Source organism: Ornithodoros turicata, chromosome 5 (assembly GCF_037126465.1).
Source record: "Ornithodoros turicata isolate Travis chromosome 5, ASM3712646v1, whole genome shotgun sequence".
Lineage (NCBI taxonomy): Eukaryota > Metazoa > Arthropoda > Arachnida > Ixodida > Argasidae > Ornithodoros > Ornithodoros turicata.
In genome coordinates, this window is record NC_088205.1 from 62239874 (window position 1) to 62260028 (window position 20155).

A 20155-nucleotide genomic window follows, 5' to 3' on the forward strand; every position below is an offset into this window, starting at 1 on the left:
CCGTGGTTGAGGACTTCGTGCGCGGGGCCTAAGGCGGTCGCCTTACCCTATCGCCGGCCCTGGTACTCACTCAGCAGTGACGTCACTAGCAGTGATTTTTCACTGAAGCCTGGACCTCAACGATGTAATCCACATCTTGATTGCAGAAAAAGTAAGCACATGTTTGTTATTGCTTGGTATACAGTTGAAACTTGTTAATGTGATGACGGTCATTCTCGTGGATTTTGGCAAGAAAACCATCATTTTAGGATAAAGAACACCTCTTAAGGTGTAAGCTATGAAAAGTAGTAAATTGAGTGAGACATAGTGAAGCATTTTAAAATACCTTTTTTCCTTCATCTTTTCAATGTTGACATACAGTTGCTTGTGTAACTGTCAATCTGGGCGATTCCAGAAAAAAACAAGCCAGAGATGTAGCTTGACTCTCTTAAATATCACTGAAAAAAATTGTGTGCATTTTTTAGACGATGCATATATAGAATGTACATCATCATTTTGTTTTCTTGAACAATAGGGGCGCATTAAACTGTGCCGAAATATGAAGTTGTCCCTTACGAGCTTCCTTCTGACATCTACATATGCAACATTTGTGCGCTTTCTTTGCTTGGTGTTAGAGGGGAAGCACGGGTCTGCCATCCCAAAGGGCATGTAGAACGAGAATAAATCTGGTGACGTGGTGAGAACACGAGAACGGAGCACATTTTGGGTCAAGTTTACGATAAATTTCTGGCAAATTAGCATTCTTGAGGGAGCCCCAGATTATTTATGCTTGTAAACTGCTGCATGGGGATTAGCTTCACATAAAAATATCAAGATAATCTATATTCATTGTTTAACCAAGCGTTTGAGAATATCAAGCACTTGCCAAAAATTACTTTTTTTTTACAGATAGTATATTCACATATACGACGTCTAAAAGAAATCTTCCCTTATTTGTATAACCAGTCCTCTCCTATAACATATTGAAAATCTACAGGCTTATTTTTCTTTAAAAAACAAAACAAAAAAATTTGTCACCATAATGTGCTGCAGCTTGTTCGTCAGTCGCGGTCATCTAGGAAGCAAAAAAAGAAAAAGAAAGATGCCTGCCTGAAATGACTGTCTTCTGCGAGAATTGACACTCTGCGTTTCTATTTTGAGAACCTACAGGTGTATTTTTTCTTACGCAAGAAAAATGTTTCGTCAGCTGATTCATATCCCATCTGTATGACGCTATAGCACACTTTGAACAAATGTAGCATTCTCCTGTTTTGTCCAGTTCTACAGATTAGTTGCAGTCGTTGCTTCATAACAGCTTTGTCAACATTTATGATTGTTTTCACATACCTGAAGTCATCTGGAAAGTTAACAAATCTCATCATTTCAAGGACAGACCCTCTAATATAGCATGTTCAGAATCTGCTGGCATGTGTTTTCTGTAGATCTTATTGCATCAGCTGACCATATTGGCTCAGATCATGTCAGAATGCGACATAACAGCTTTTGTATTATGATCTCTGTGCCCTTCAACCGCAACAGAAACAGCCCACAGTCTTTCTTTCAGTGGATATAGGTGTTTTTCCTGCATTAACAGAAGGTGGCTCAAAGTAATAGTACCTCCTTGTGGCCTGGGTGGAGCATGCCTCACTGTGCTTTATGTCCAGTAATTTCTTCTCCAACCGTGTGGCTTTGGCAGTGAGCAACAACGTATGCAGACTTCAAGCTTTCTTTCACCCGGAAGAACAGCTTACAGCTCTGCAGGCATCAGAACATCTGCACGCAATAGGGGGCTGCAATCTAGCCCTATAGGTGCCAACGTTTTAAATCCTACTGCAAACACAGTCATAGTACCCTTTATCACAGCACAAAGCATTTATGTCAAAGTCATACTTGTGGAGGCAAAGCCATGCTTGCCAAAGCCACAGATGCAAAGTGATGCTTATGGAGGGTCTTATTATGCCCTGCTGCTCAGTGTATAGCTTCTGCTTTAGCTGGAACAAACCAATAAAAAAATTGCGAGGAAAGAAATATGCCACCTTCGGTCGCCATCGACCAAGCAAGATAAGTCAACAAAGGTGGTTGTTATTCACTCTGCTATGTGATTGTGTTCATGTTAAGTCAACTGTTTGGATCTGATAGTACCAGCTAGCTTCCTTGTAGTGTAACATGTATGTGACCGCATGGAGGACAAAGAAGAGGAATTAGCTAGTCTGGGGTAGGAGCTCTCACACTGGCATAGCTGGTCAAAAGGAAAATGTGTGTCGTACATCACACAAAACACAAATACCAGTACATTTTCAGCAACCACTGGATAATTTCTAGTAGGTGCGGTGCATATAGCGTGTCCATGGACTGATATTTTTATTCTTGGAGAAATCATATTTTTGCAGTTAGAAGGGATGACAACATGTTCTACATCTGAAGTGGATGTACTAATTAGGACTCGTTTATTTATTGGAAATAGAATGTCGGTACAAATGCAACGTCGGTTTCCCTATGTGCCGCTATAGTTTTCAAAAGCACGCTCGTGACCATTTGGTATGAGGACATGGCCCCGAAATAATGGTTGTGTGAGAGTAAGTCTCGGAGCGTTCTTTTTGCCTTTTCACTTGAACGTGAGGGAGAAACAACGCTGCAGAACTGCAAGCAGCACATTTAATGTAATGTTGCGCAGGATGCAAGTTTTATAGCGATTTCATATTTCAGCACGATGTTTATACGCTGTAAAAATAGGTGCAAGGGTAGCATTGCATACAATGAAGTAGCTGGTACCGTAAATTTTAGACCTCTTCTTGGCGTGGGTGCTCAGCATAAAGAGTGACCTGTTAATAAACGTACTTGGGGATTTCTGAATGCGAATATCATAGGAGAGAAAGGAAGGCAAACAAATACAACAGAGGGTGCCATTCATTTCTCACACTTCTGATTTCAGTTATTTATTGTTCTTGGTTTTCTTCAGCTCCGACATCTGATAACTAGAATTTGCACTGTATATCCACGCGAATAAAAAAGATGCAAAAATTTCTGTGAGAACATTTCATAGTTTTTAAGACCTTGAAAATGGCATTCTTAGGTTCCTGGGTATTCAAAGGCCAGTGAAAACAAAGTACTTGAAGTATTATGTCTAGATACATCTCTTGCAGCTTTTGCATGGCAAATCGTTGTCTAGGAATGTGCGCGAATCAATGTGGATGTTCCTGAAATTAGAATCTTATTTCGTTACACTTTGAGATTACCGTATGCTGGTTACAAAAATTAAGGCACCTCCGCTGACTTAAGTTATTCATGCGAAAATAGTTTTTACTTGCAAACAAACAAACAGTTTCTTCACATTCATATGCAGCTTATTTGCAGAAATGCATTTCGAGAGTCTGTCCAATACCTGTTCCCTGCATATATCAGAACATAGTCTCACATGGAAAAACCACAGGTAGGAAAGTACACAGGTAGGTTCCGATTTCACGATTCTACGGTTCTGAGGCCGGAACACACACACACAAACACAGACGGACAAACACAACACATCCACACGGTATCGGGCTTTTTCGTCGATCGTCACTTTTCAACTCTACGATTTCACAACCAAGGCAGCCCTGCAGGAGAATGGCGATGTTCGCGACAATGTTCATAATATAGCAGGTGTCCACCATAGTTGGAACCAACACCGGGAACTCATTTGGTGACTTACGACACGAAGTCAGAGTTCAACATGCTCAAATTTCACAGGCGAGCAGCAGAACAAAGCATTAACTGCAGTGACAACAGAATCCTGATAACCGGCGAAAAATACAGTAAACGATTCGGCCAGGCTCGGTACTCTCGTGCCCAGCCCACCGCAAAGAGCCACACCCTGCGGGGAACTATTTTGAGACGCGGGAGCCAAAAGCCTTCGCTGCTCTGAGGCTGTCGACCAATCAGGTCTATTTTGAAAGTTTGAATCTGAAGCGTTTGTATCACAAAAGTTGATTTTTACGGCTTTATCTTTACACAGTGAATTTTTTCGTGATTTATTTTGAGGAGTTTATTCTCGAAGTTTATTTTGCGAAATGTAAACCAGAGTGATCCGTTGATGGGTGGTGCTTTGTCTTTGTGTGTATATACTGTGTGCAGATTGTCTCCAACGATTTCACAAAAAGTGAGCTTACACTGAATTCTGTGGCATTCCTGAATCTTTCAGTTTACTACTTTAGGGTGGAAAAAGTTTCACCTTGTCGCGACGTGAAGAAAGGAGTCGAGAACAGGCAGCAGGAAGAATAGCCAGTTTACTGGGCAAGAGCGCGACTTGAATGAACGCGGGTGGAAGAATGATGATGCGTGCCCGATGAGCTTGGCTGGTCACGAGGGGCGTGACCTAGCCATCGTCGTCAGATACAGGTACCCCCCCCCCCCCCTGGACCGTAAGCCGGCGAGGAATGAGACGGACAGAAGGTGGGCCGGGTGCCCAATGCACCGAACGTGGCGGATGGACCGGTGCAGGCGGACAGGGGGACGAGGCGCGAGAAAGTTCGCGCACCGGAGTGATGGCAGGCAAAAAGGTAGGCTTCACACGGTCCACCGAGACAACTTCGAGCCGATGAGGAAGCCTAATGGTGATGGTCTTCGCTTGACGAGACTGGACGGGAAAAGGGCCGTCGTACGGGGGTTGGAGCGGTTTACGAACCGCGTCGTGCCGCAGAAACACATGCGTTGCGGAATGAAGAGCCGGATGAATGAAGACGGGACGGGACGAAGGGGACCGTGTGGGCAGTGGTCGCAAGTCAGCATAGTACGACCGCAGGCGGGTGGCGTAGTCATGAAGGTCAGGAGCGGGTTGGGCAATGGTTGCACGGTCAAAGAATTCTCCTGGTAGTCTTAACGGCGCGCCATGTACGAGCTCACCATGTGAGACAGGCGCGTCTGTCTTGATGGCAGCCCTGACGCCAAGGAGAATTAGGGGTAGACGTTCCACCCAGCGGTTGGGGTCGTCATGTGCGCGTAGGCCGGTCTTCAGAGTGCGGTGGAGCCGTTGCACGAGGCCATTGGCGCAAGGGTGATAAGCCATCGTCTGTCGATGTTGGGAACCGAGAAAACGGCACATCTCTGCGAACAGACGGGAGGTGAACTGGCGGCCTCTGTCTGTCGTAATTATAGAGGGCGCGCCGAAGCGGGCCACCCAAGTGTCGAGGAAGACGCGCACCACCGTGTCAGCAGTTATGTCAGCGATGGGAATGGCCTCCGGCTAGCGGGTGAAACGGTCAATGCAGGTGAAAAGGTAGGCTTTGCAGGCAGATGGGGGAAGGGGACCCACCAGGTCCAGATGAACATGACGGAAAGGAGCATCGGGTGTAGGAAACGGTGAGGGAGGCGAAAGTGTGTGGCGCTGAATTCTTGAGCGTTGACAGGCCAAACATAGCCGGGCCCAATCGCGGACGTCTCTGGTCATTCAGGGCCAGACAAAGCAAGTCGCAATGAGCTTATGAGTGGCCTTGATTCCTGGGTGGTGCAGGGAGTGAAAGACGTCGAAGATGTGTCGTCGGAAATCTTGCGGAATGAGGGGGCGTGGGCTGCCGGTGGAAACGTCGCATACCAAATGGTTAGGCGTTCCAGGGAAGGGAATTTTGTGGATGGACAGCGATTGAGGGCAGGCAATGAGGTCCTGGATGGCAAAATCGTGGTCTTGAGCTTGCGCAATTGAAATGTAGTCGACAGTGGTCGGAAACGTGATGGCGGAAATCCGTGCCCGTGAGAGAGCGTCCGCTGCGACGTTGCTGGTGCCAGGGAGGTGTCGAACATCTGTGGACTTGTGGAAGGAGTGACTCGGCTCCTCCTGTCCTCCGCAACAACTGCAAATCGACCCTCGCCCCCGAGTTTCCTGGGCACCACACCTCTACACCGCTCATTGCCTTCCTGCCACTCGCTAGGAGGGAGCCCTGTAGCGGCATCGCCATCATCATCCCTGCGCACCAATGATCAAGGCGCGCGGCTAATAAAACACCACTGCACGGCCAGCTCGGGTGGTTGTTTGGCTGGCCGGTCTTTCCTCACTTCTGTGTACTGTTTTGTGCCTCTAGCACTACATTGGTGTAGAGGAGGTGGTGTTCCTCTACATGAGTCCTGACCGGCGATGATGGAATGTCCCAGCGGGCAGACGTGCGTGGCCTCACGCTAGGACGGTGCCGGTAGAACTGGCTGGCAGGCGCAGTGGCGCGCGCCAGCAGAGGCACGTCGTTGCCATCGTCGTCCACGGGCCGCCACATCACTCCCACCCTCAGACGAGGAGCGGTGCATGCGGTTGAGGTTCGCGTCGATACCACGAAGAGGAGAATGATGACGGCTCGTAGATGGTGGACGACTGGGCACACGGTTTGTGCTTGTGGCTGTTGATGCAGCAGCAGCGGGATGGCGGGAACAAGAGCGCTGCGATCCGGGCGGGTTCCAGTGATGGGATGTGAATGCCGATTGGTTGAGTGGTTGGGTGCTTGAGTGGTTGCTGATTGTGTTGAGTCCCTGCTGAGTGCGTTGAGTCGTTGTTGAATGCGCTGAGTGCTTGTTGAGTGATTGCTGTCAAGCGTTGATTGTTGCTCAGTGAGTGAGTTGCTGAGCGCTGATTGTTGCTGGATGAGTGCGTTGCTCAGTGGGCGACAGTACCGCGACCGGTACGACAACGTGAATGCCTGTTGCCGCCAGAGAAGTGCCGGGGAGGACCATCATGAAGCAGGTGGAGGCCGGAAAGTCAGCTTACTGTGGTCTCCCTGCGGGTCCCCGGTGGAACAGTGGTCCTGGAGCGCCTTGCCTAGTAGAGGGTGGTTCGCTGCTGGTTTGCCGCCGAAAAATTTAGGATGGTGAATGGCCGAATTACGCCGAACCTGGTATTGGTTGTTCGGGTGACCAAATGTAGAGGAGGTGGTGTTCCTCTACATGAGTCCTGACCGGCGATGATGGAATGTCCCAGCGGGCAGATGTGCGTGGCCTCACGCTAGGACGGTGCCGGTAGAACTGGCTGGCAGGCGCAGTGGCGCGCGCCAGCAGAGGCACGTCGTTGCCATCGTCGTCCACGGGCCGCCACATCCGAACGTGCGACGTGAGGAAAGAAGTCGAGAACAGGCAGCAGGAAGAATGGCCAGTCTACTGGGTAAGAGCGCGACTTGAATGAACGCGGGTGGAAGAATGATGATGCGTGCCCGATGAGCTTGGCTGGTCACGAGGGGCGTGACCTAGCATCGTCGTCAGCTACAACCTTATGTGAAAATTGTTTTGATATTGTATTTTGTGTTGTGGCCCGAGCGTTCATGTTCGCCCTAGCTTATCCTGAAAATGCGTTGTATCTAGGAATTTCTGTCTCGAGGATGGCGAGATAGAAGTGTTATTTAAAAAAAAACGTGTAAGTCGTCTCTTCTTTAAAAAGATACACCGGGACAATTCGAAAGTCTTGTAGTGACTCTGTAAATGAGGTCGGTACATTCTTCAGGAACGAGAAACAAAGTTGGTTTGAATCGTTAGTTGCCAAAAGAGCTGGGTAGCTCATGTAAAAATCGAACCTCCTGAAGTGTCTTCTCTCCAGCTTCCTCGACCCTGCGTGACGTCACAGGTATAGTCTCGTGCGGGCCGTCGGCTGTGTACTTGATTTCGGGTACACGCTTGATTGTGTGTCCGTCGTAAGAGTTACTACAAGTATTGCCTGTGCGGCCTTTGGAAGAGTTACAGCAAGTATAGCCTGTGTGGCCATTCGAACAGTTGCTGGAAATATTGCCTGTGTGGCCGTTAGGAAGAGTTTCTGAAAGTACTGCAAGTGTGACTGCTTTAAGAGCTACTTCGAGTATTGCCTGTGTGGCCGTTTTCAAGAGATCCATCGAGTCAAGCGATCCATAAGAGTTACTGCAAGTATTGCCTGTGTGACCGTTGAAAGAGTTACTGCAAGTATTGACTGTGTGGCCGTTGTAATAGTTTCTACAAGCATTGCCTGTGACTTATGAAAGTAGGTCAGCCTTTCGCGCAGTCCCCCAGCTTTTCCCTTTCCGCTCGAGCGCGTAGAACGTTCTCATTGGATCGCTCTCAAATAATGTACCACAACAACTGCACGTGAGGGACACGACCACCTTGCTCAATCTTTTTCACCATAGTGTTATGGCCCGTCTGCGAATACCCCCTTATTGCTGCTTCCTGAGTGGACAGACGCTTTGTCACGTGCCGCATTGCCTGTGGCGCTGTTTTACGATTTACTGCAAGTATTGCCTGTGTGGCCACTGGAAGAGTTACTCCAAGTATTGCCTGTGTGGCTGTTGGAAGTTACTGAAAGTATTGCCTGTGTGGCCGTTGTCAGAGTTACTGCAAGTATTGCCTGTGTGGCCGCTTTAAGAGTTGTCCACAATTGTATAACTATGCTATGCTGCACGTGCAGCAGAGAGGACTGCGGATAATTTAGACCACTTGGGATTCTTTTGAAGTGCAATCTCCGACACACAGTGCTGGATGCAATGTTTGCTATGCTATTTCTCAGGGCACGATGCCTTTTAATAGCCACAAACTTAGGCATTTCGAGCTGATTTCTCGAGAGCTCCTCCCCCCCCCCCTCTTCCCTCTTGCCACTTCATTTTCCTCTTCCCCTGCTTCGGGTTTTCTTCGTCGTCGATATTGCCCGGAGGGGAGGGGCCCGGTTGGGTGCCCCGCCCATTGGTGTGACTGACAGTTTGAGTGACGAAAATGACAGTTCTGGTGTCGCTCGGATTTCCAGGATGCCACCCTATTTCCCATTTTAAAGACGTATTCACGTCAAAAGACAACCACCCGAGACAGGCGCCTTATCTTATTCTGCGCCATGTCCCTATCGGATTTGACCCAACTAACCCAACTTTCAGCATTATTGAATATTATGCTCTTGCTATAATACCCCTGTTATACTAGCGCTCTCGTGGTCGAGAGCTTTACATTGCAGCGCCAACCGTGGTTAGCACATCAACTGTGGTCGACTGTCGACTTGTCAGTTTAGCTGACTGAACTGACAAACAAGATGGCCGCCTCCAACGCTGCGTTGTCTGCCGACTTTGCGATTGCAGAGGAAAGGAAAGCGTTTTGTCTGGTCTGATGACATGACCAGACATCTCTATGGGAGGACAACCTCGAGGCTTTGAGAAGCCAAAAAGAAACGCGCCGGTCTACGACCGCATCGCGTCAGCCCTAACGGAGGGTTGCCACGGTGCAAATTTCGTGGGTACACAAGGGCGGATGAAAATAGAAAGTTTGAACAAAGAATATAGGTATAGAATGCCTTTCGTAAATCTTCTTTACTTTTTTCTTCTCTCTTTGGCGTGCTGTAGCGCTTTCTGGCTTGGACTGTCCATCCGTCGCACTATTGTATGTTTGGTAGGAAGGTACCGAATGAGAAAGCTCGTTTTGTAATTACAGGGTACTAACGAGGTGCGGAACTGTCTCGGCGGCATTCGCCTGGCCATGTTTCCGCCAAATACATGGATTTTCGGGAGCACTTCCCATCAATGACCTATGGCTAGTGGAGCAAAGTATCCAGGTAAAGCATTTGGACGATTTGCTGCGCTTTAGCATTTGATGCTATTTGTGAAGACTGGTGACATGTGAAAACCTGTATTTCCAGCTGCCTGAATACAGCTGCACTCCTTCGTCTGCCCTGCACACATCTACACAACAGCTACTTGATTCATCATCAAGGACAGTGAAGTCATGAACCATCATTAGCTGAACCACTGCGCATGGGTGATAACCTGATATGTTATGTGGAACTTGGCATCCGACTTGCTTCAAGATGATGAGGGGAGACGAAAATGCGCATAATATGCATAACATATATGCATTGCATGGTGCACTCTTTTGCTATCAGTATACGCATGGATTAAGAAAAGTACGTGTTTGAATGGAAACACATATCATGTAAGAATAGTTACACCCATGGGTGAGCCTGTTTTTTTAAATGTTTTTATAACCGTTCAAAGGTGAGGAAGAATCTCTTGAAATGTAATGTTGTATTCAAAGTAACTGTTACAAGATGCAAGATAAGAAGACACGAATGCTGGGGTTGCTTCCTAATTAACTATATTTTTCACGGTTACGAATGATAGCGGAAAGACAATTAAATTACGAAAGTACCTGTGCACTCCTGACAATTGCCCAATGCCGAAACAGCTGTCCACTGCTAGTATGGCAGCATTTGAGTTATATACCAATTTTTGTACAGTCTGCTACTCTCGAATTAACAGATGTGACTTCACTTGAAGCCGCATCTTGACTTGTGCAAGTCTACGCCAAGACGTGTCTTTGCTCAAGACGGTTTCCGTCGTTCATGAACTTTCTGGCTGGGATACGTCGTTGCAAAGAACATGTAAAGAACAAAGAACATGGCAAAGAACATGTAAAAAACAATGTGCTGTACCAACTGTATTCAAAGAAACACAAGTATACTTTGTTTTAGCTATGTGCATGTTAACAGATTACAGGTGACCGATGACACACAATGTGCGTCAAGGGTGAGAACACAAGAATACTACCACTGCAGGCACTGTCCTGAAATTCTAAGTCTCCATTTGTCAGAAAGCAATGACCACGCATAGCCTAAGGATCATATTGAGCTCCTTCCATTATTCTTTTTATTGACAGCACGTTGGCTGCCATCCAGTTCATGAAAGTAACCTTTATCGTTGAAAGAACGGTTCAACAGTAAGCGAACTGGTGATATAGTGTCCATGATGGCGAGACCTGAAGAGGAGATACAAGAAGGGACATACACACACTATGTTGAGACATTGTGTATGTCCCTTCCTATCCCTCGTCTCAGGGTTGTTCGCTATGGACCTTCATGATGATTCCTTCCACAAACTTTACATATTTTTATGTAGAATTGTGAAGGTACAGCCAGGTGGATATTCTGAGGATATCCATCGGACGTGCGAATTCGTTAGGACATTATTCGTACATCCAGAGGATATTCGGTGTTGTTGAGGAACTGTCGTCTGGCACCAACACTGGTGCAAAGGCCCTGTCAACAAATTGATGACACATCAGCTCATGCAAAGCCAAGACAAAGGAAGATTCTGAGTGCCATGTGGCTTTCCGAAGCTGCCGTACTGCGGCGTTATCCAAGTCGAATTCAAGGTAGCCCGAGCGCTGACTTGATGGCCCAATAGAGCCAGCTGTCCAGTGTTAGCATGGCGACGTTTCAGTTATAAGCTAGTTTTTGCACTGTCTCTTAATGTGCATTATTACAGATTTTCAAGGTCCCGGTTGAGCACGAGCCAGGAGAAGGTGCTGAGGTAATTGCATCTGCACCTCAAGAAATGTTGATTGAGGAGGAGCCACAAGAGAACGTCGATCCCGTGAAAGCACTTCCCAGAAAAAAATTAAAATAAAATAAAAACGTACTGTGCTGATGCAGCTTAAAGGTCAGCTACACTGATTTCCCGATGTGTTAAAACGGTTGTGATATTCAGAACGAGCACATCCAACTGCCCCCGAAACGCACCTTCGTTTCTCAATTTTGTCTTCCTATCACGAAAATTAATTAATCAAAGAAACCAAAACAAGCCATGGGCGCAGCCATTTTTGTGACGTAGATGGGGAAAACCCGCTCCATCTACGTAGATAGAGAATCGTGCTTCTGGTTGGATGAAAGCCGAGGCTTTCTCTGACTTTCCTGGCGTCTTCTCCCGTTTGCGAGGAAATCCAGTTATGGCCGCCGGCTACGATGAGCGTTTCGTCCGAGGTAATCCCGAGAACTATTGAACGATGGAAACAACAACCGGGAACTCACCTCAACAACATTTTCGGCGTGAAATTTTGATTATGTGCTCGAGAACTTCGCAGTTCAACCGTTCAGCTGCCGTTCACGTCTACCCGTTTGCTGCTTTTACTACAGGTGCGGGAAAGGGAGCGATTGAGCAACAACGTGAGACTTGGTGGTCGTTTGAGTATATACCTGCAGAGGACTGGTCTTGAAAGAAAGAAGACCGTATGTCTGCCCATGAACATCGTGCGATTGCCAGGCTTGTTACACGAGATACATATATTGTGCAGCATCATAGCGTGACCGCAATGAACGACGTAGGAATGTATCGTGACCACTCGAACTGCATTCGTTGAACCATTCGCCGGTTACTATGAAAGTGCTCATTAGAGTTGCCGCGCACAAAAAGTGTTGGATGTAGTTTTGTAGTGTGTTGTTTATCTCGTAGAGCGCACGGCAGCATATGTAGATCGAGAGCCCTTATACGTATTTTTTGCATGTTTACTTGAGTGTGCGCATTGTTCATACCACACAGGCCATATTCCATTCATAATAGTTTCGCAAATAAACACGTACGGGTCGATCTCATACTGCTTTTGAGTTATGCATAGTGTCTTCAGATTAAGGTATGTATATCCCGTTTGCTGGGCCCAACAGATGTTATTATGGGTAGTGCAACATTTCGCACTTTTTGAACCATGCTAACATTGCCAGAATAAGGAACATTAGCTGCGTATTCCACACTCAATTGTCTCGCGACGTAAACCCCCAATTATTATATTGTGTACTCCACATGTTCAACCAGGCAGCACTTCTCATACCCTAATTTTTTTTGAACATGTGCTTAAAATTGCACAACTGCCACTCAAGTAACTTTGCCACCAAATTTGTCAGTGACAAAAGGTATATGCACTTTATCACAAATTTAATAACCTTGGTGGAAATGGTTGATGCTGTCCTCTGCCTTGTACGGTGCACTTCGTAGCAAAATACACAGAGTCCAAATGTTTTCCTTGTCCACAAATGCCCTGTCAAAGCTGAAAGACCCTTACCAAAATGGGGAATCCTGGGCTTGCTTGTCCAGAGGAACAAATATGAAACTGCAGCGCTCAACGTAAATAACTGCATGCTCAGCAACTAAGGCCATTCAACATCTTCAAAATTCTCGGCCCATGGAGTAACCCTGGACATCAGTGCCGTGCACTTGGCGCTTTTCTTTCCTTTCTGAGGGCCACCGGCCTCCTTCACGAACTCTAGGGATTTTCTTCCCTCGTCATCCTTTCATGCGAACCTTTTTGGAATGGGGTAGGGTCCTGCACTCAACGCAGGGAAACATCCCACATCATCATCATCATCATCCATTCATCTATGTTGTTGTTGTTGTTGTCAGCAACTAAGGCTGGAGATGCCGAAGTCCCAATATTTCTAGGTTAAAGGGAACAAAGGAGAAAAGACCACAGCAGCGTATTAATGTTGCTTCAAAAGTATAACACCACAAAATTTGTGAGAGTCAGGTGGTGTATTTCGTTATGTTGGTCACCTCCTGCACCAATTTTTAATAAGGTTCAATTGCGTTGCTACCAACCAGGACCTAAGCCTGACGTATGATCTAATAATAATAATAAGAGTATCTATCTATGACCTATATGGGCCTTCAACACTAGTTTCTGGGTTTCGCACGTGGGTCCTGGTGAAATTCGAAGCTGCTCTGTAGAGCTTACAGGAGACTTGCAGAGTAGAGAATTTTTTAATTTATATTTTCCAAAGAACATGTAAAAAACAATGTGCTGTACCAACTGTATTTAAAGAAATACAAATATACTTTGTTTTAGCTATGTGCATGTTAGCCGATTACAGGTGACCGATGACACACAATGTGCGTGGAGGAGGGGGAGGAGGAGTGTCGTTGGGAGGAACCCGGGAGGTCTGCCTGCCTGATTAGGCGGCATGTTTCTCGGGAAGGGAAAGGTGGTGGAGAGGAGGAGAGGGTGAAGTGGAAGACCGAGCGGAATCCGCTCGGGGGGAGGATAGCTGCGTCCATGGGCCGACTTCAGGGGAACTGTGCCGGCATACGCCTATTACACATCTGAGGGAAACCCAGGAAAAACCCCAGACGGCACAGCCGGCCCGCGGATTCGAACCGCGGACCTCCCAGTCTCCAAGCGCACGCGTTACCGCTGCGCCACCGGAGCTGGTCCACAACGTGCGTCAAGGGTGAGAACACAAGAATACTACCACTGCAGCCACTGTCCTGAAATTCGAAGTCTCCATTTGTCAGAAAGCAACGACCACGCACAGCCTAAGGACCATATTGAGCTCCTTCCATTATTCTTTTTATTGACAGCGCGTTGGCTGCCATCCAGTTCATGAAAGTAACCTTTATCGTTGAAAGAATGGTTCAACAGTAACCGAACTGGTGATATAGTGTCCATGATGGCGAGACCTGAAATGACCTTCACACACGACACACTGTAGGCCAACGAGACTCCAGAATGATGTCCTCTCCCTCCCCATTGGCTGAAAACATTTTTCTACTACTTTCCACAAATGAGAATTTTTCCACAAATTTGAGCAAATCAGTATTCAGAGCGTTACCATACTGTGGTGGGCCTGCAGTGCATTACGTGGTACAGCACACACTGCAAAAAATTTCACCGTAGAACATGTCCCCCGTTCTAATGACAGTCTTCTCCAGTTTTTCAAACTGCCATTTCCCAAAGTGCTTTATGGTATGACACAGTATTTCTAAATCTTTACTGTAGTTTACCGGTTGTAGCAGAAAAAGATACCACTGTTTCCGATCACAGGACGCAAGCCATAAGTGCTATACGGCAACAGTACATGCTGCTGTCTAGTAGTTGTTCGTGTTTGGACATGGTATGGTGCATGCAGGGTAAATTCCACGGCTAAAATATCCAAACGTGAACAACTGTTAGATTACATGATGTAGAATGCTGTATAGTACAGTAAAACCTCAAAAGTCGGAAACCTCCATACCTCGGACAACTCTCCATGATTTCATTGCACGGGCAGGCTCCCATTGAAACTAAACGGGAACGAAATTCTCTATGTCGGACACCTCCCTATCCCGGAAATAGGACATGGTTTTCCCTGCTATGTCGGACAAAACCCTGGCCAAATTACCTCAATCTCGGCCCATCTTTGCACCAAAAAGACCCAAAATGAGCCAGTGGCTTTGACTTTCGCCCCTTTTCCCCCCTATACTGGTCTCAGCATTTTGTTGTTTTAGTTTTTCGAGTCCAAAAACAAGTGCTGTCAGTCTACATTGTAATTCTTTGTGTGAGCACTTGTCTTCGGTTTGTCTAGAGCCTTTGAACGCGCACTGCACCAAAGCATTGAAAAGCGGGCTGACGCTTCAGAAAAGTCCTCGCTGCCCGAAAAGCTCCAGAGGTAATGTCATTGAGTGGGATCTGAACGGAATTGAATCTACCAAAATCAGTAATAATTATCAGTGGAGAGTGGATAGAGGTACCACTACCACCATGTACCACTACCAGGCACCACCACCAGGTACCACTAAGGAACATAAATTGAAGAAGGAGGACATTTCTGGCAGCACAGCTGTGATCTTTTCCATTTTTTGTTTCTCTCATATTCTGTAACTCGGACACCTCTATAAGTAGGGCACGCTTCGGCTGCACCGCGGGTGTCCAACATAGGAATGTTTCACTGTATTTATGTCCCGTGTCATGTGACCAAAAACAATATGTGCTTTTGCTCATGCTGCACAGCACGGGCGAAATGAGCTGCATGTGAGAATAACAACATGAAACCCGAGGCGCGGAGGAAAAGGCATGACTTTACGATCTCTGTGTGAGTTGTTTCATGTTGTAATTGCGTACCAGCTCGCCTGTACCTGAGAATAGGTTTGATGCATTGTACACGCACCTTAGGCATGTAGTGTGTGGTGTGTTGTGATAGTAATGCCACTGCCAATTGAAAAATAATGCTCCAGGTGGATTGTTTCGGTACAATCTTGAACTAAGCATACCAAGGGATAGGGCACCTGCGTAACAGGTTTACCTGGAAGTAAGAATGTAAATGTTAGCTGAAGTCATTGAATTATCAATATACTGCTGCAGATCATACCAACAATAGCACACAAGATGCTCCGATATGTTCTGCAGGAATGTCTCTGTACTCACAATATTAGTACAGCAGCTATAGAAAGGCATAAAACAAGTTTTTGTATACATGATATCACTTGAATGCAACACAAGCTTCTGCTGCAATGCCAGAACACAACAGCGGACAGATTTATCTTACTTCACCTGAGAAAAAGAATGTACTGTTGCACAGATGATGCTTTTCGAATGTAATCCTGAAACTTCTCGAAAAACATAATTTATGGCCAAAACACATCAACTGGAAGATTTCGATTTACCTTACTCAAAACTGCGAAAAGGTATGTGCTGTTGCACACATGAAACTGCTTGAACTGCCCTTGAGGGCTCTGGAAGAACACCTTATTTGTGACCAAAATACAACAGCTGAGCAAGCATTTTAATTTATACCTTACTCAAAATACACAAGACGTGCTGCCGTGCATATGATACGATGATACTGCTTAAATGTACTCTGTAAACGCTGGAGTAAGAACATAAACACCTCAGGCATTCTTGCTCTGAGCTAGCGAGCAACAGAAAGGGTATACGAACACAAGAAGTCGAGCACAAGTGATGCAATGCACTTGATTCATCAGAAAATGAAATGTCTCAGTACCGGGTGTCACTGTTCCGTCAACAAAAACAGATGAACTTTGAAGGGGCGTCTGGTTGGTACTGGTGACATCCTTTAGCTTGAAAACTAGACGGTGATAGTTGAGACGTGGAGTGCAAGCTTTTCGGTGGTGCCAGAATACCTGCGAAATCATTTAACAAATAAGGTAATTCCAAATCTGTACTGAGAATACACCCGCTGAGGCCTAATCTCTAAAGGATGATGAGATCTCAGTTGTCTCGCGACGTAAACACCCAATTATTATTATTCTAAAGGATGACGCAGTAACTGACAGATAGCGTACTTTTCCTTTCTATGTGATGGCATTTGCACCGCATGACTGACTTGTCTAACGTATTACGCATCTTACCTTTATGTGATGCCTAGTCCTGCCCCTGCAATCTCCTGCTGCAGATAAGGTTGGCACAGCATCCCGGACGAGACATCTTCGGCTTCGTGTGAAACAGGTTGCGCATTGCTTCCGTAACATTCGTATGAGTGAAATGAACAGATCAAATCGCTGCTTTCGAAGGTGGCACCCAGTCGGAGCTGTAACCGATTATTGCAGACAATAGCTTTTTCTTTCGCCTTCCGGAAAGTTGTGGTTTGAAACATTGGGACTGCATTGGAACTGCAAGTGTTCTTACAGACGGGAGCAAAACGCTCACGCATTCTCGGCACGCAGCACAGAACACGAAACACACCAGGAAGTCTGTACTGGCCTAGCAAATGCTTTGCAGTCGAAGGAAGCAAAACTCACGTTCCTCGTGGGTTCAGTGAATGCCAGAAATATACTGGCTCCCTAATAGCGAACTGTTTATCACTTCCCCAATGTCAATCTGCGCAGCAGACGGCTCCGCAGAAGAAACCGGCCGGCTTGGCGGAAGAAATCAAGCCAAATGTCATGCCAAGCCGGAGCACGGGCAGACCACAGACCACGAATATGGTGGGCTAGAAGGACTGGTGAGCCATTCGGCGGTTTTCATATGTACCCGCCGATGTTCCTGCCGAGAGATGGCGCCAAGCGTATCTCGGCGCTATGCGATCTAATCGCCTCTCGCGGCTCATTTCAGTGCTACTCGTCACGTGATTACACACCTGCCGTTAACCCATGAGCGTGCCTTTTCTTTGCTCTGCATGCAAAATGCCCCTTGAGTGTCACCTGCAGGAGCAAACGAATGGCACACCCAGATATCAGTGCTGACATTCGTCGGCGCGTCCCTATCAGCCCTCGGGTCTGGGACACGTGTACTTTGATAACGATAAAGACGTGTTCGAGCAGCCGGTTCTGCCTTTGGGTAGTGATATTCGTGATATGTGCTCATCGTTCCCTTCATCTGAGCGACCTTTACCTTCCAGGTTGCGAGGTCCGGTGACGGGGGATTGTGAAAGAAAAAGCGTGAGATATACGTTAACTGCAGCTAACCAACGGAAGCGATAGAATTGCTGCTTACAGTCTGCATATGAGCAGTCAGCAGAGGGAAGGAATCCGGAAGACAAAGGGGACGACACGAAAATATAACGATTTATACATTTATTTCAGAATACTGGTCCCAGAAGGAACCTGGGAAGGAGTAGGGAACGTACGTTAATTATATAATATATACACATAATACACTCGTATAGTGGCGACAATTCGAAAGAAACCCGCAAAAGAGACGCAGCAAAGGGGTCCCAAGTTACCTTCGCGAACGTGACGATCGGTAGCACGAGTGTTCTATATACCGGTAGTCTGACCTAAGCAGTAGCATAATGAAGTGTTCTTTTGAGATAGAAGAGGCTTTCTCTTGACTGTGATGCCTATTAAGCGCACGTGAAAATTCCATCTAAAATCGGACGGGACAGCGACCCCAAGATATTTGTACTAAACTCCCTTGCAAGTATACTATGATGTTGGCAAAGCCTTTGTTCTACATATAACAGCATAGACACAGTTTTGTCGGTGTTCAAATTGATTTGCAATTTGTAACACCACTCGTTGATGTGTTCTAAACTGCTTTGCAAAGGTGCGTAATATAAGGCGAGCAAGGTGAGCCATAAGCAAAGCACACAGAAAAAAAAGAAAGAAAAAGAGAGAGAGAACGATCGGCATATTGAGGACGCACGTTCAGACATCCCTATGTTTTTCGGAATATATCGCGCGATATGTTACGCAGTCATCAGCGAATAAACATGCTTTACAATTAATGTTACTTAACATATCGTGCATATAGACAAGAAACAGCAAAAGTCTCAAGACTGACTCCTATCGTATACCCCAGGTGTATGGGGTTCAATCAGACAGGGAATCAGTCCCGAAGCCAATCCATGATCTTGGTATTATGTGTCAGCTTTCTATAGGGTACGTACACGGTCAAATGCCTTGGAGAGATGCAAAACCAATATTTCAATTTGTATGTTATTATATAAAGCAAATGCAAAGTCGTGGATGAAATCAAACAGGGCCATGACAGCGGAGTAGCCCTCACGAAAGATATGCTGCAAGGAATGCTGTTACTTGATCATGATGTTAATTGTTTGGAAAAGATGTGCTTTAGCAATTCACAAAAGCTGGAAAGAAGAGAAAATTCGAAACCAAAGTCGGGACTCCTGCCTTACGTATCGGTTTTATACGAGCGCATTTCCATTCGTTCGGGACAGTCCCTTCGTCCAGCGATATCTGGAAAATAATTTTGAGGAATTGCACAGCTTACTCGGCGTACCTTCTAAGAAAACCATTCGGAATATTGTCTTGCCCAGAAGACCACAATATCGCGTCCTGAAGTAATCAGTCTAGAGACTTTTTGGACTAGCATATCCACTTTTTTCCTTTGCCAATCTACCCGCAGAAGACTTCTTCATATTTACCTCCCACAGTGGCATAATAAGAAATAGAGATACAAGTGCTGCTTTAAAGTAATGTCACACTAATAATAATTCGGGAGTTTAAGTTGTGCGACAACGGTGATAGATCTATTAGGAGTTTCCCACATCTTCTATATAATCTGTTCTCTGCTGTGCGTCATTTTGTTCCTCTTTTGCTCGATACTTTGAGTAGTCATATGCCAAATTTGCTGGGAGGACGCAACAAAGACGTAGCTGTAATATTACTTTTTAGTCTCACTTAATTTTCTCATTTCCTCCTTCAGTGCCTTCGTCAAATCTGAAACCAGGGTTAGTTTCCATCGCCGTCTAATTTTGTTTATGCGACGTTTAAGATGCTAAGCTTCGCGTGTCAGCCATGGTCTTTGAGTGTAAACCTTGTCTTTTTCGTTTTCCCCGTTTTTTCCTTTATCTTTCCTTCCTTCTCTTTTTCGTTTTTCCCATTTTTTTTTTTTTTTAATAGCAAGTCGGCTCTTTGCCTGACTAGCCTTTACTTCTTTTTTTTTCTTAATAAACATATTACCCCCCTCCCCCTGGGACACGAACTTTCTTGTGGATATGTGTACAGTGGCCTTGAAAAAATTTCAGGCCATATTAACATTTCTCGAGATGCTACAGATCCAGTTAAAATTTGTACAAGGATCTGCCCAAGGAATATCGTGGAATATCTGGATTTTCTGTTATGCTTAAATTTTATATGGTGCATCTCAAGAACCATCTTGTGATCTGAATGTCAACCAAGTACTTGGCAGTCCCATTTCCAGTGAAGGGTGTTAGGCACCAGGAACAGATCACGTATTGAAGCAGAAGACTCCTGACTTCTAGTGTACCTCATAGCAAAAGGCAATA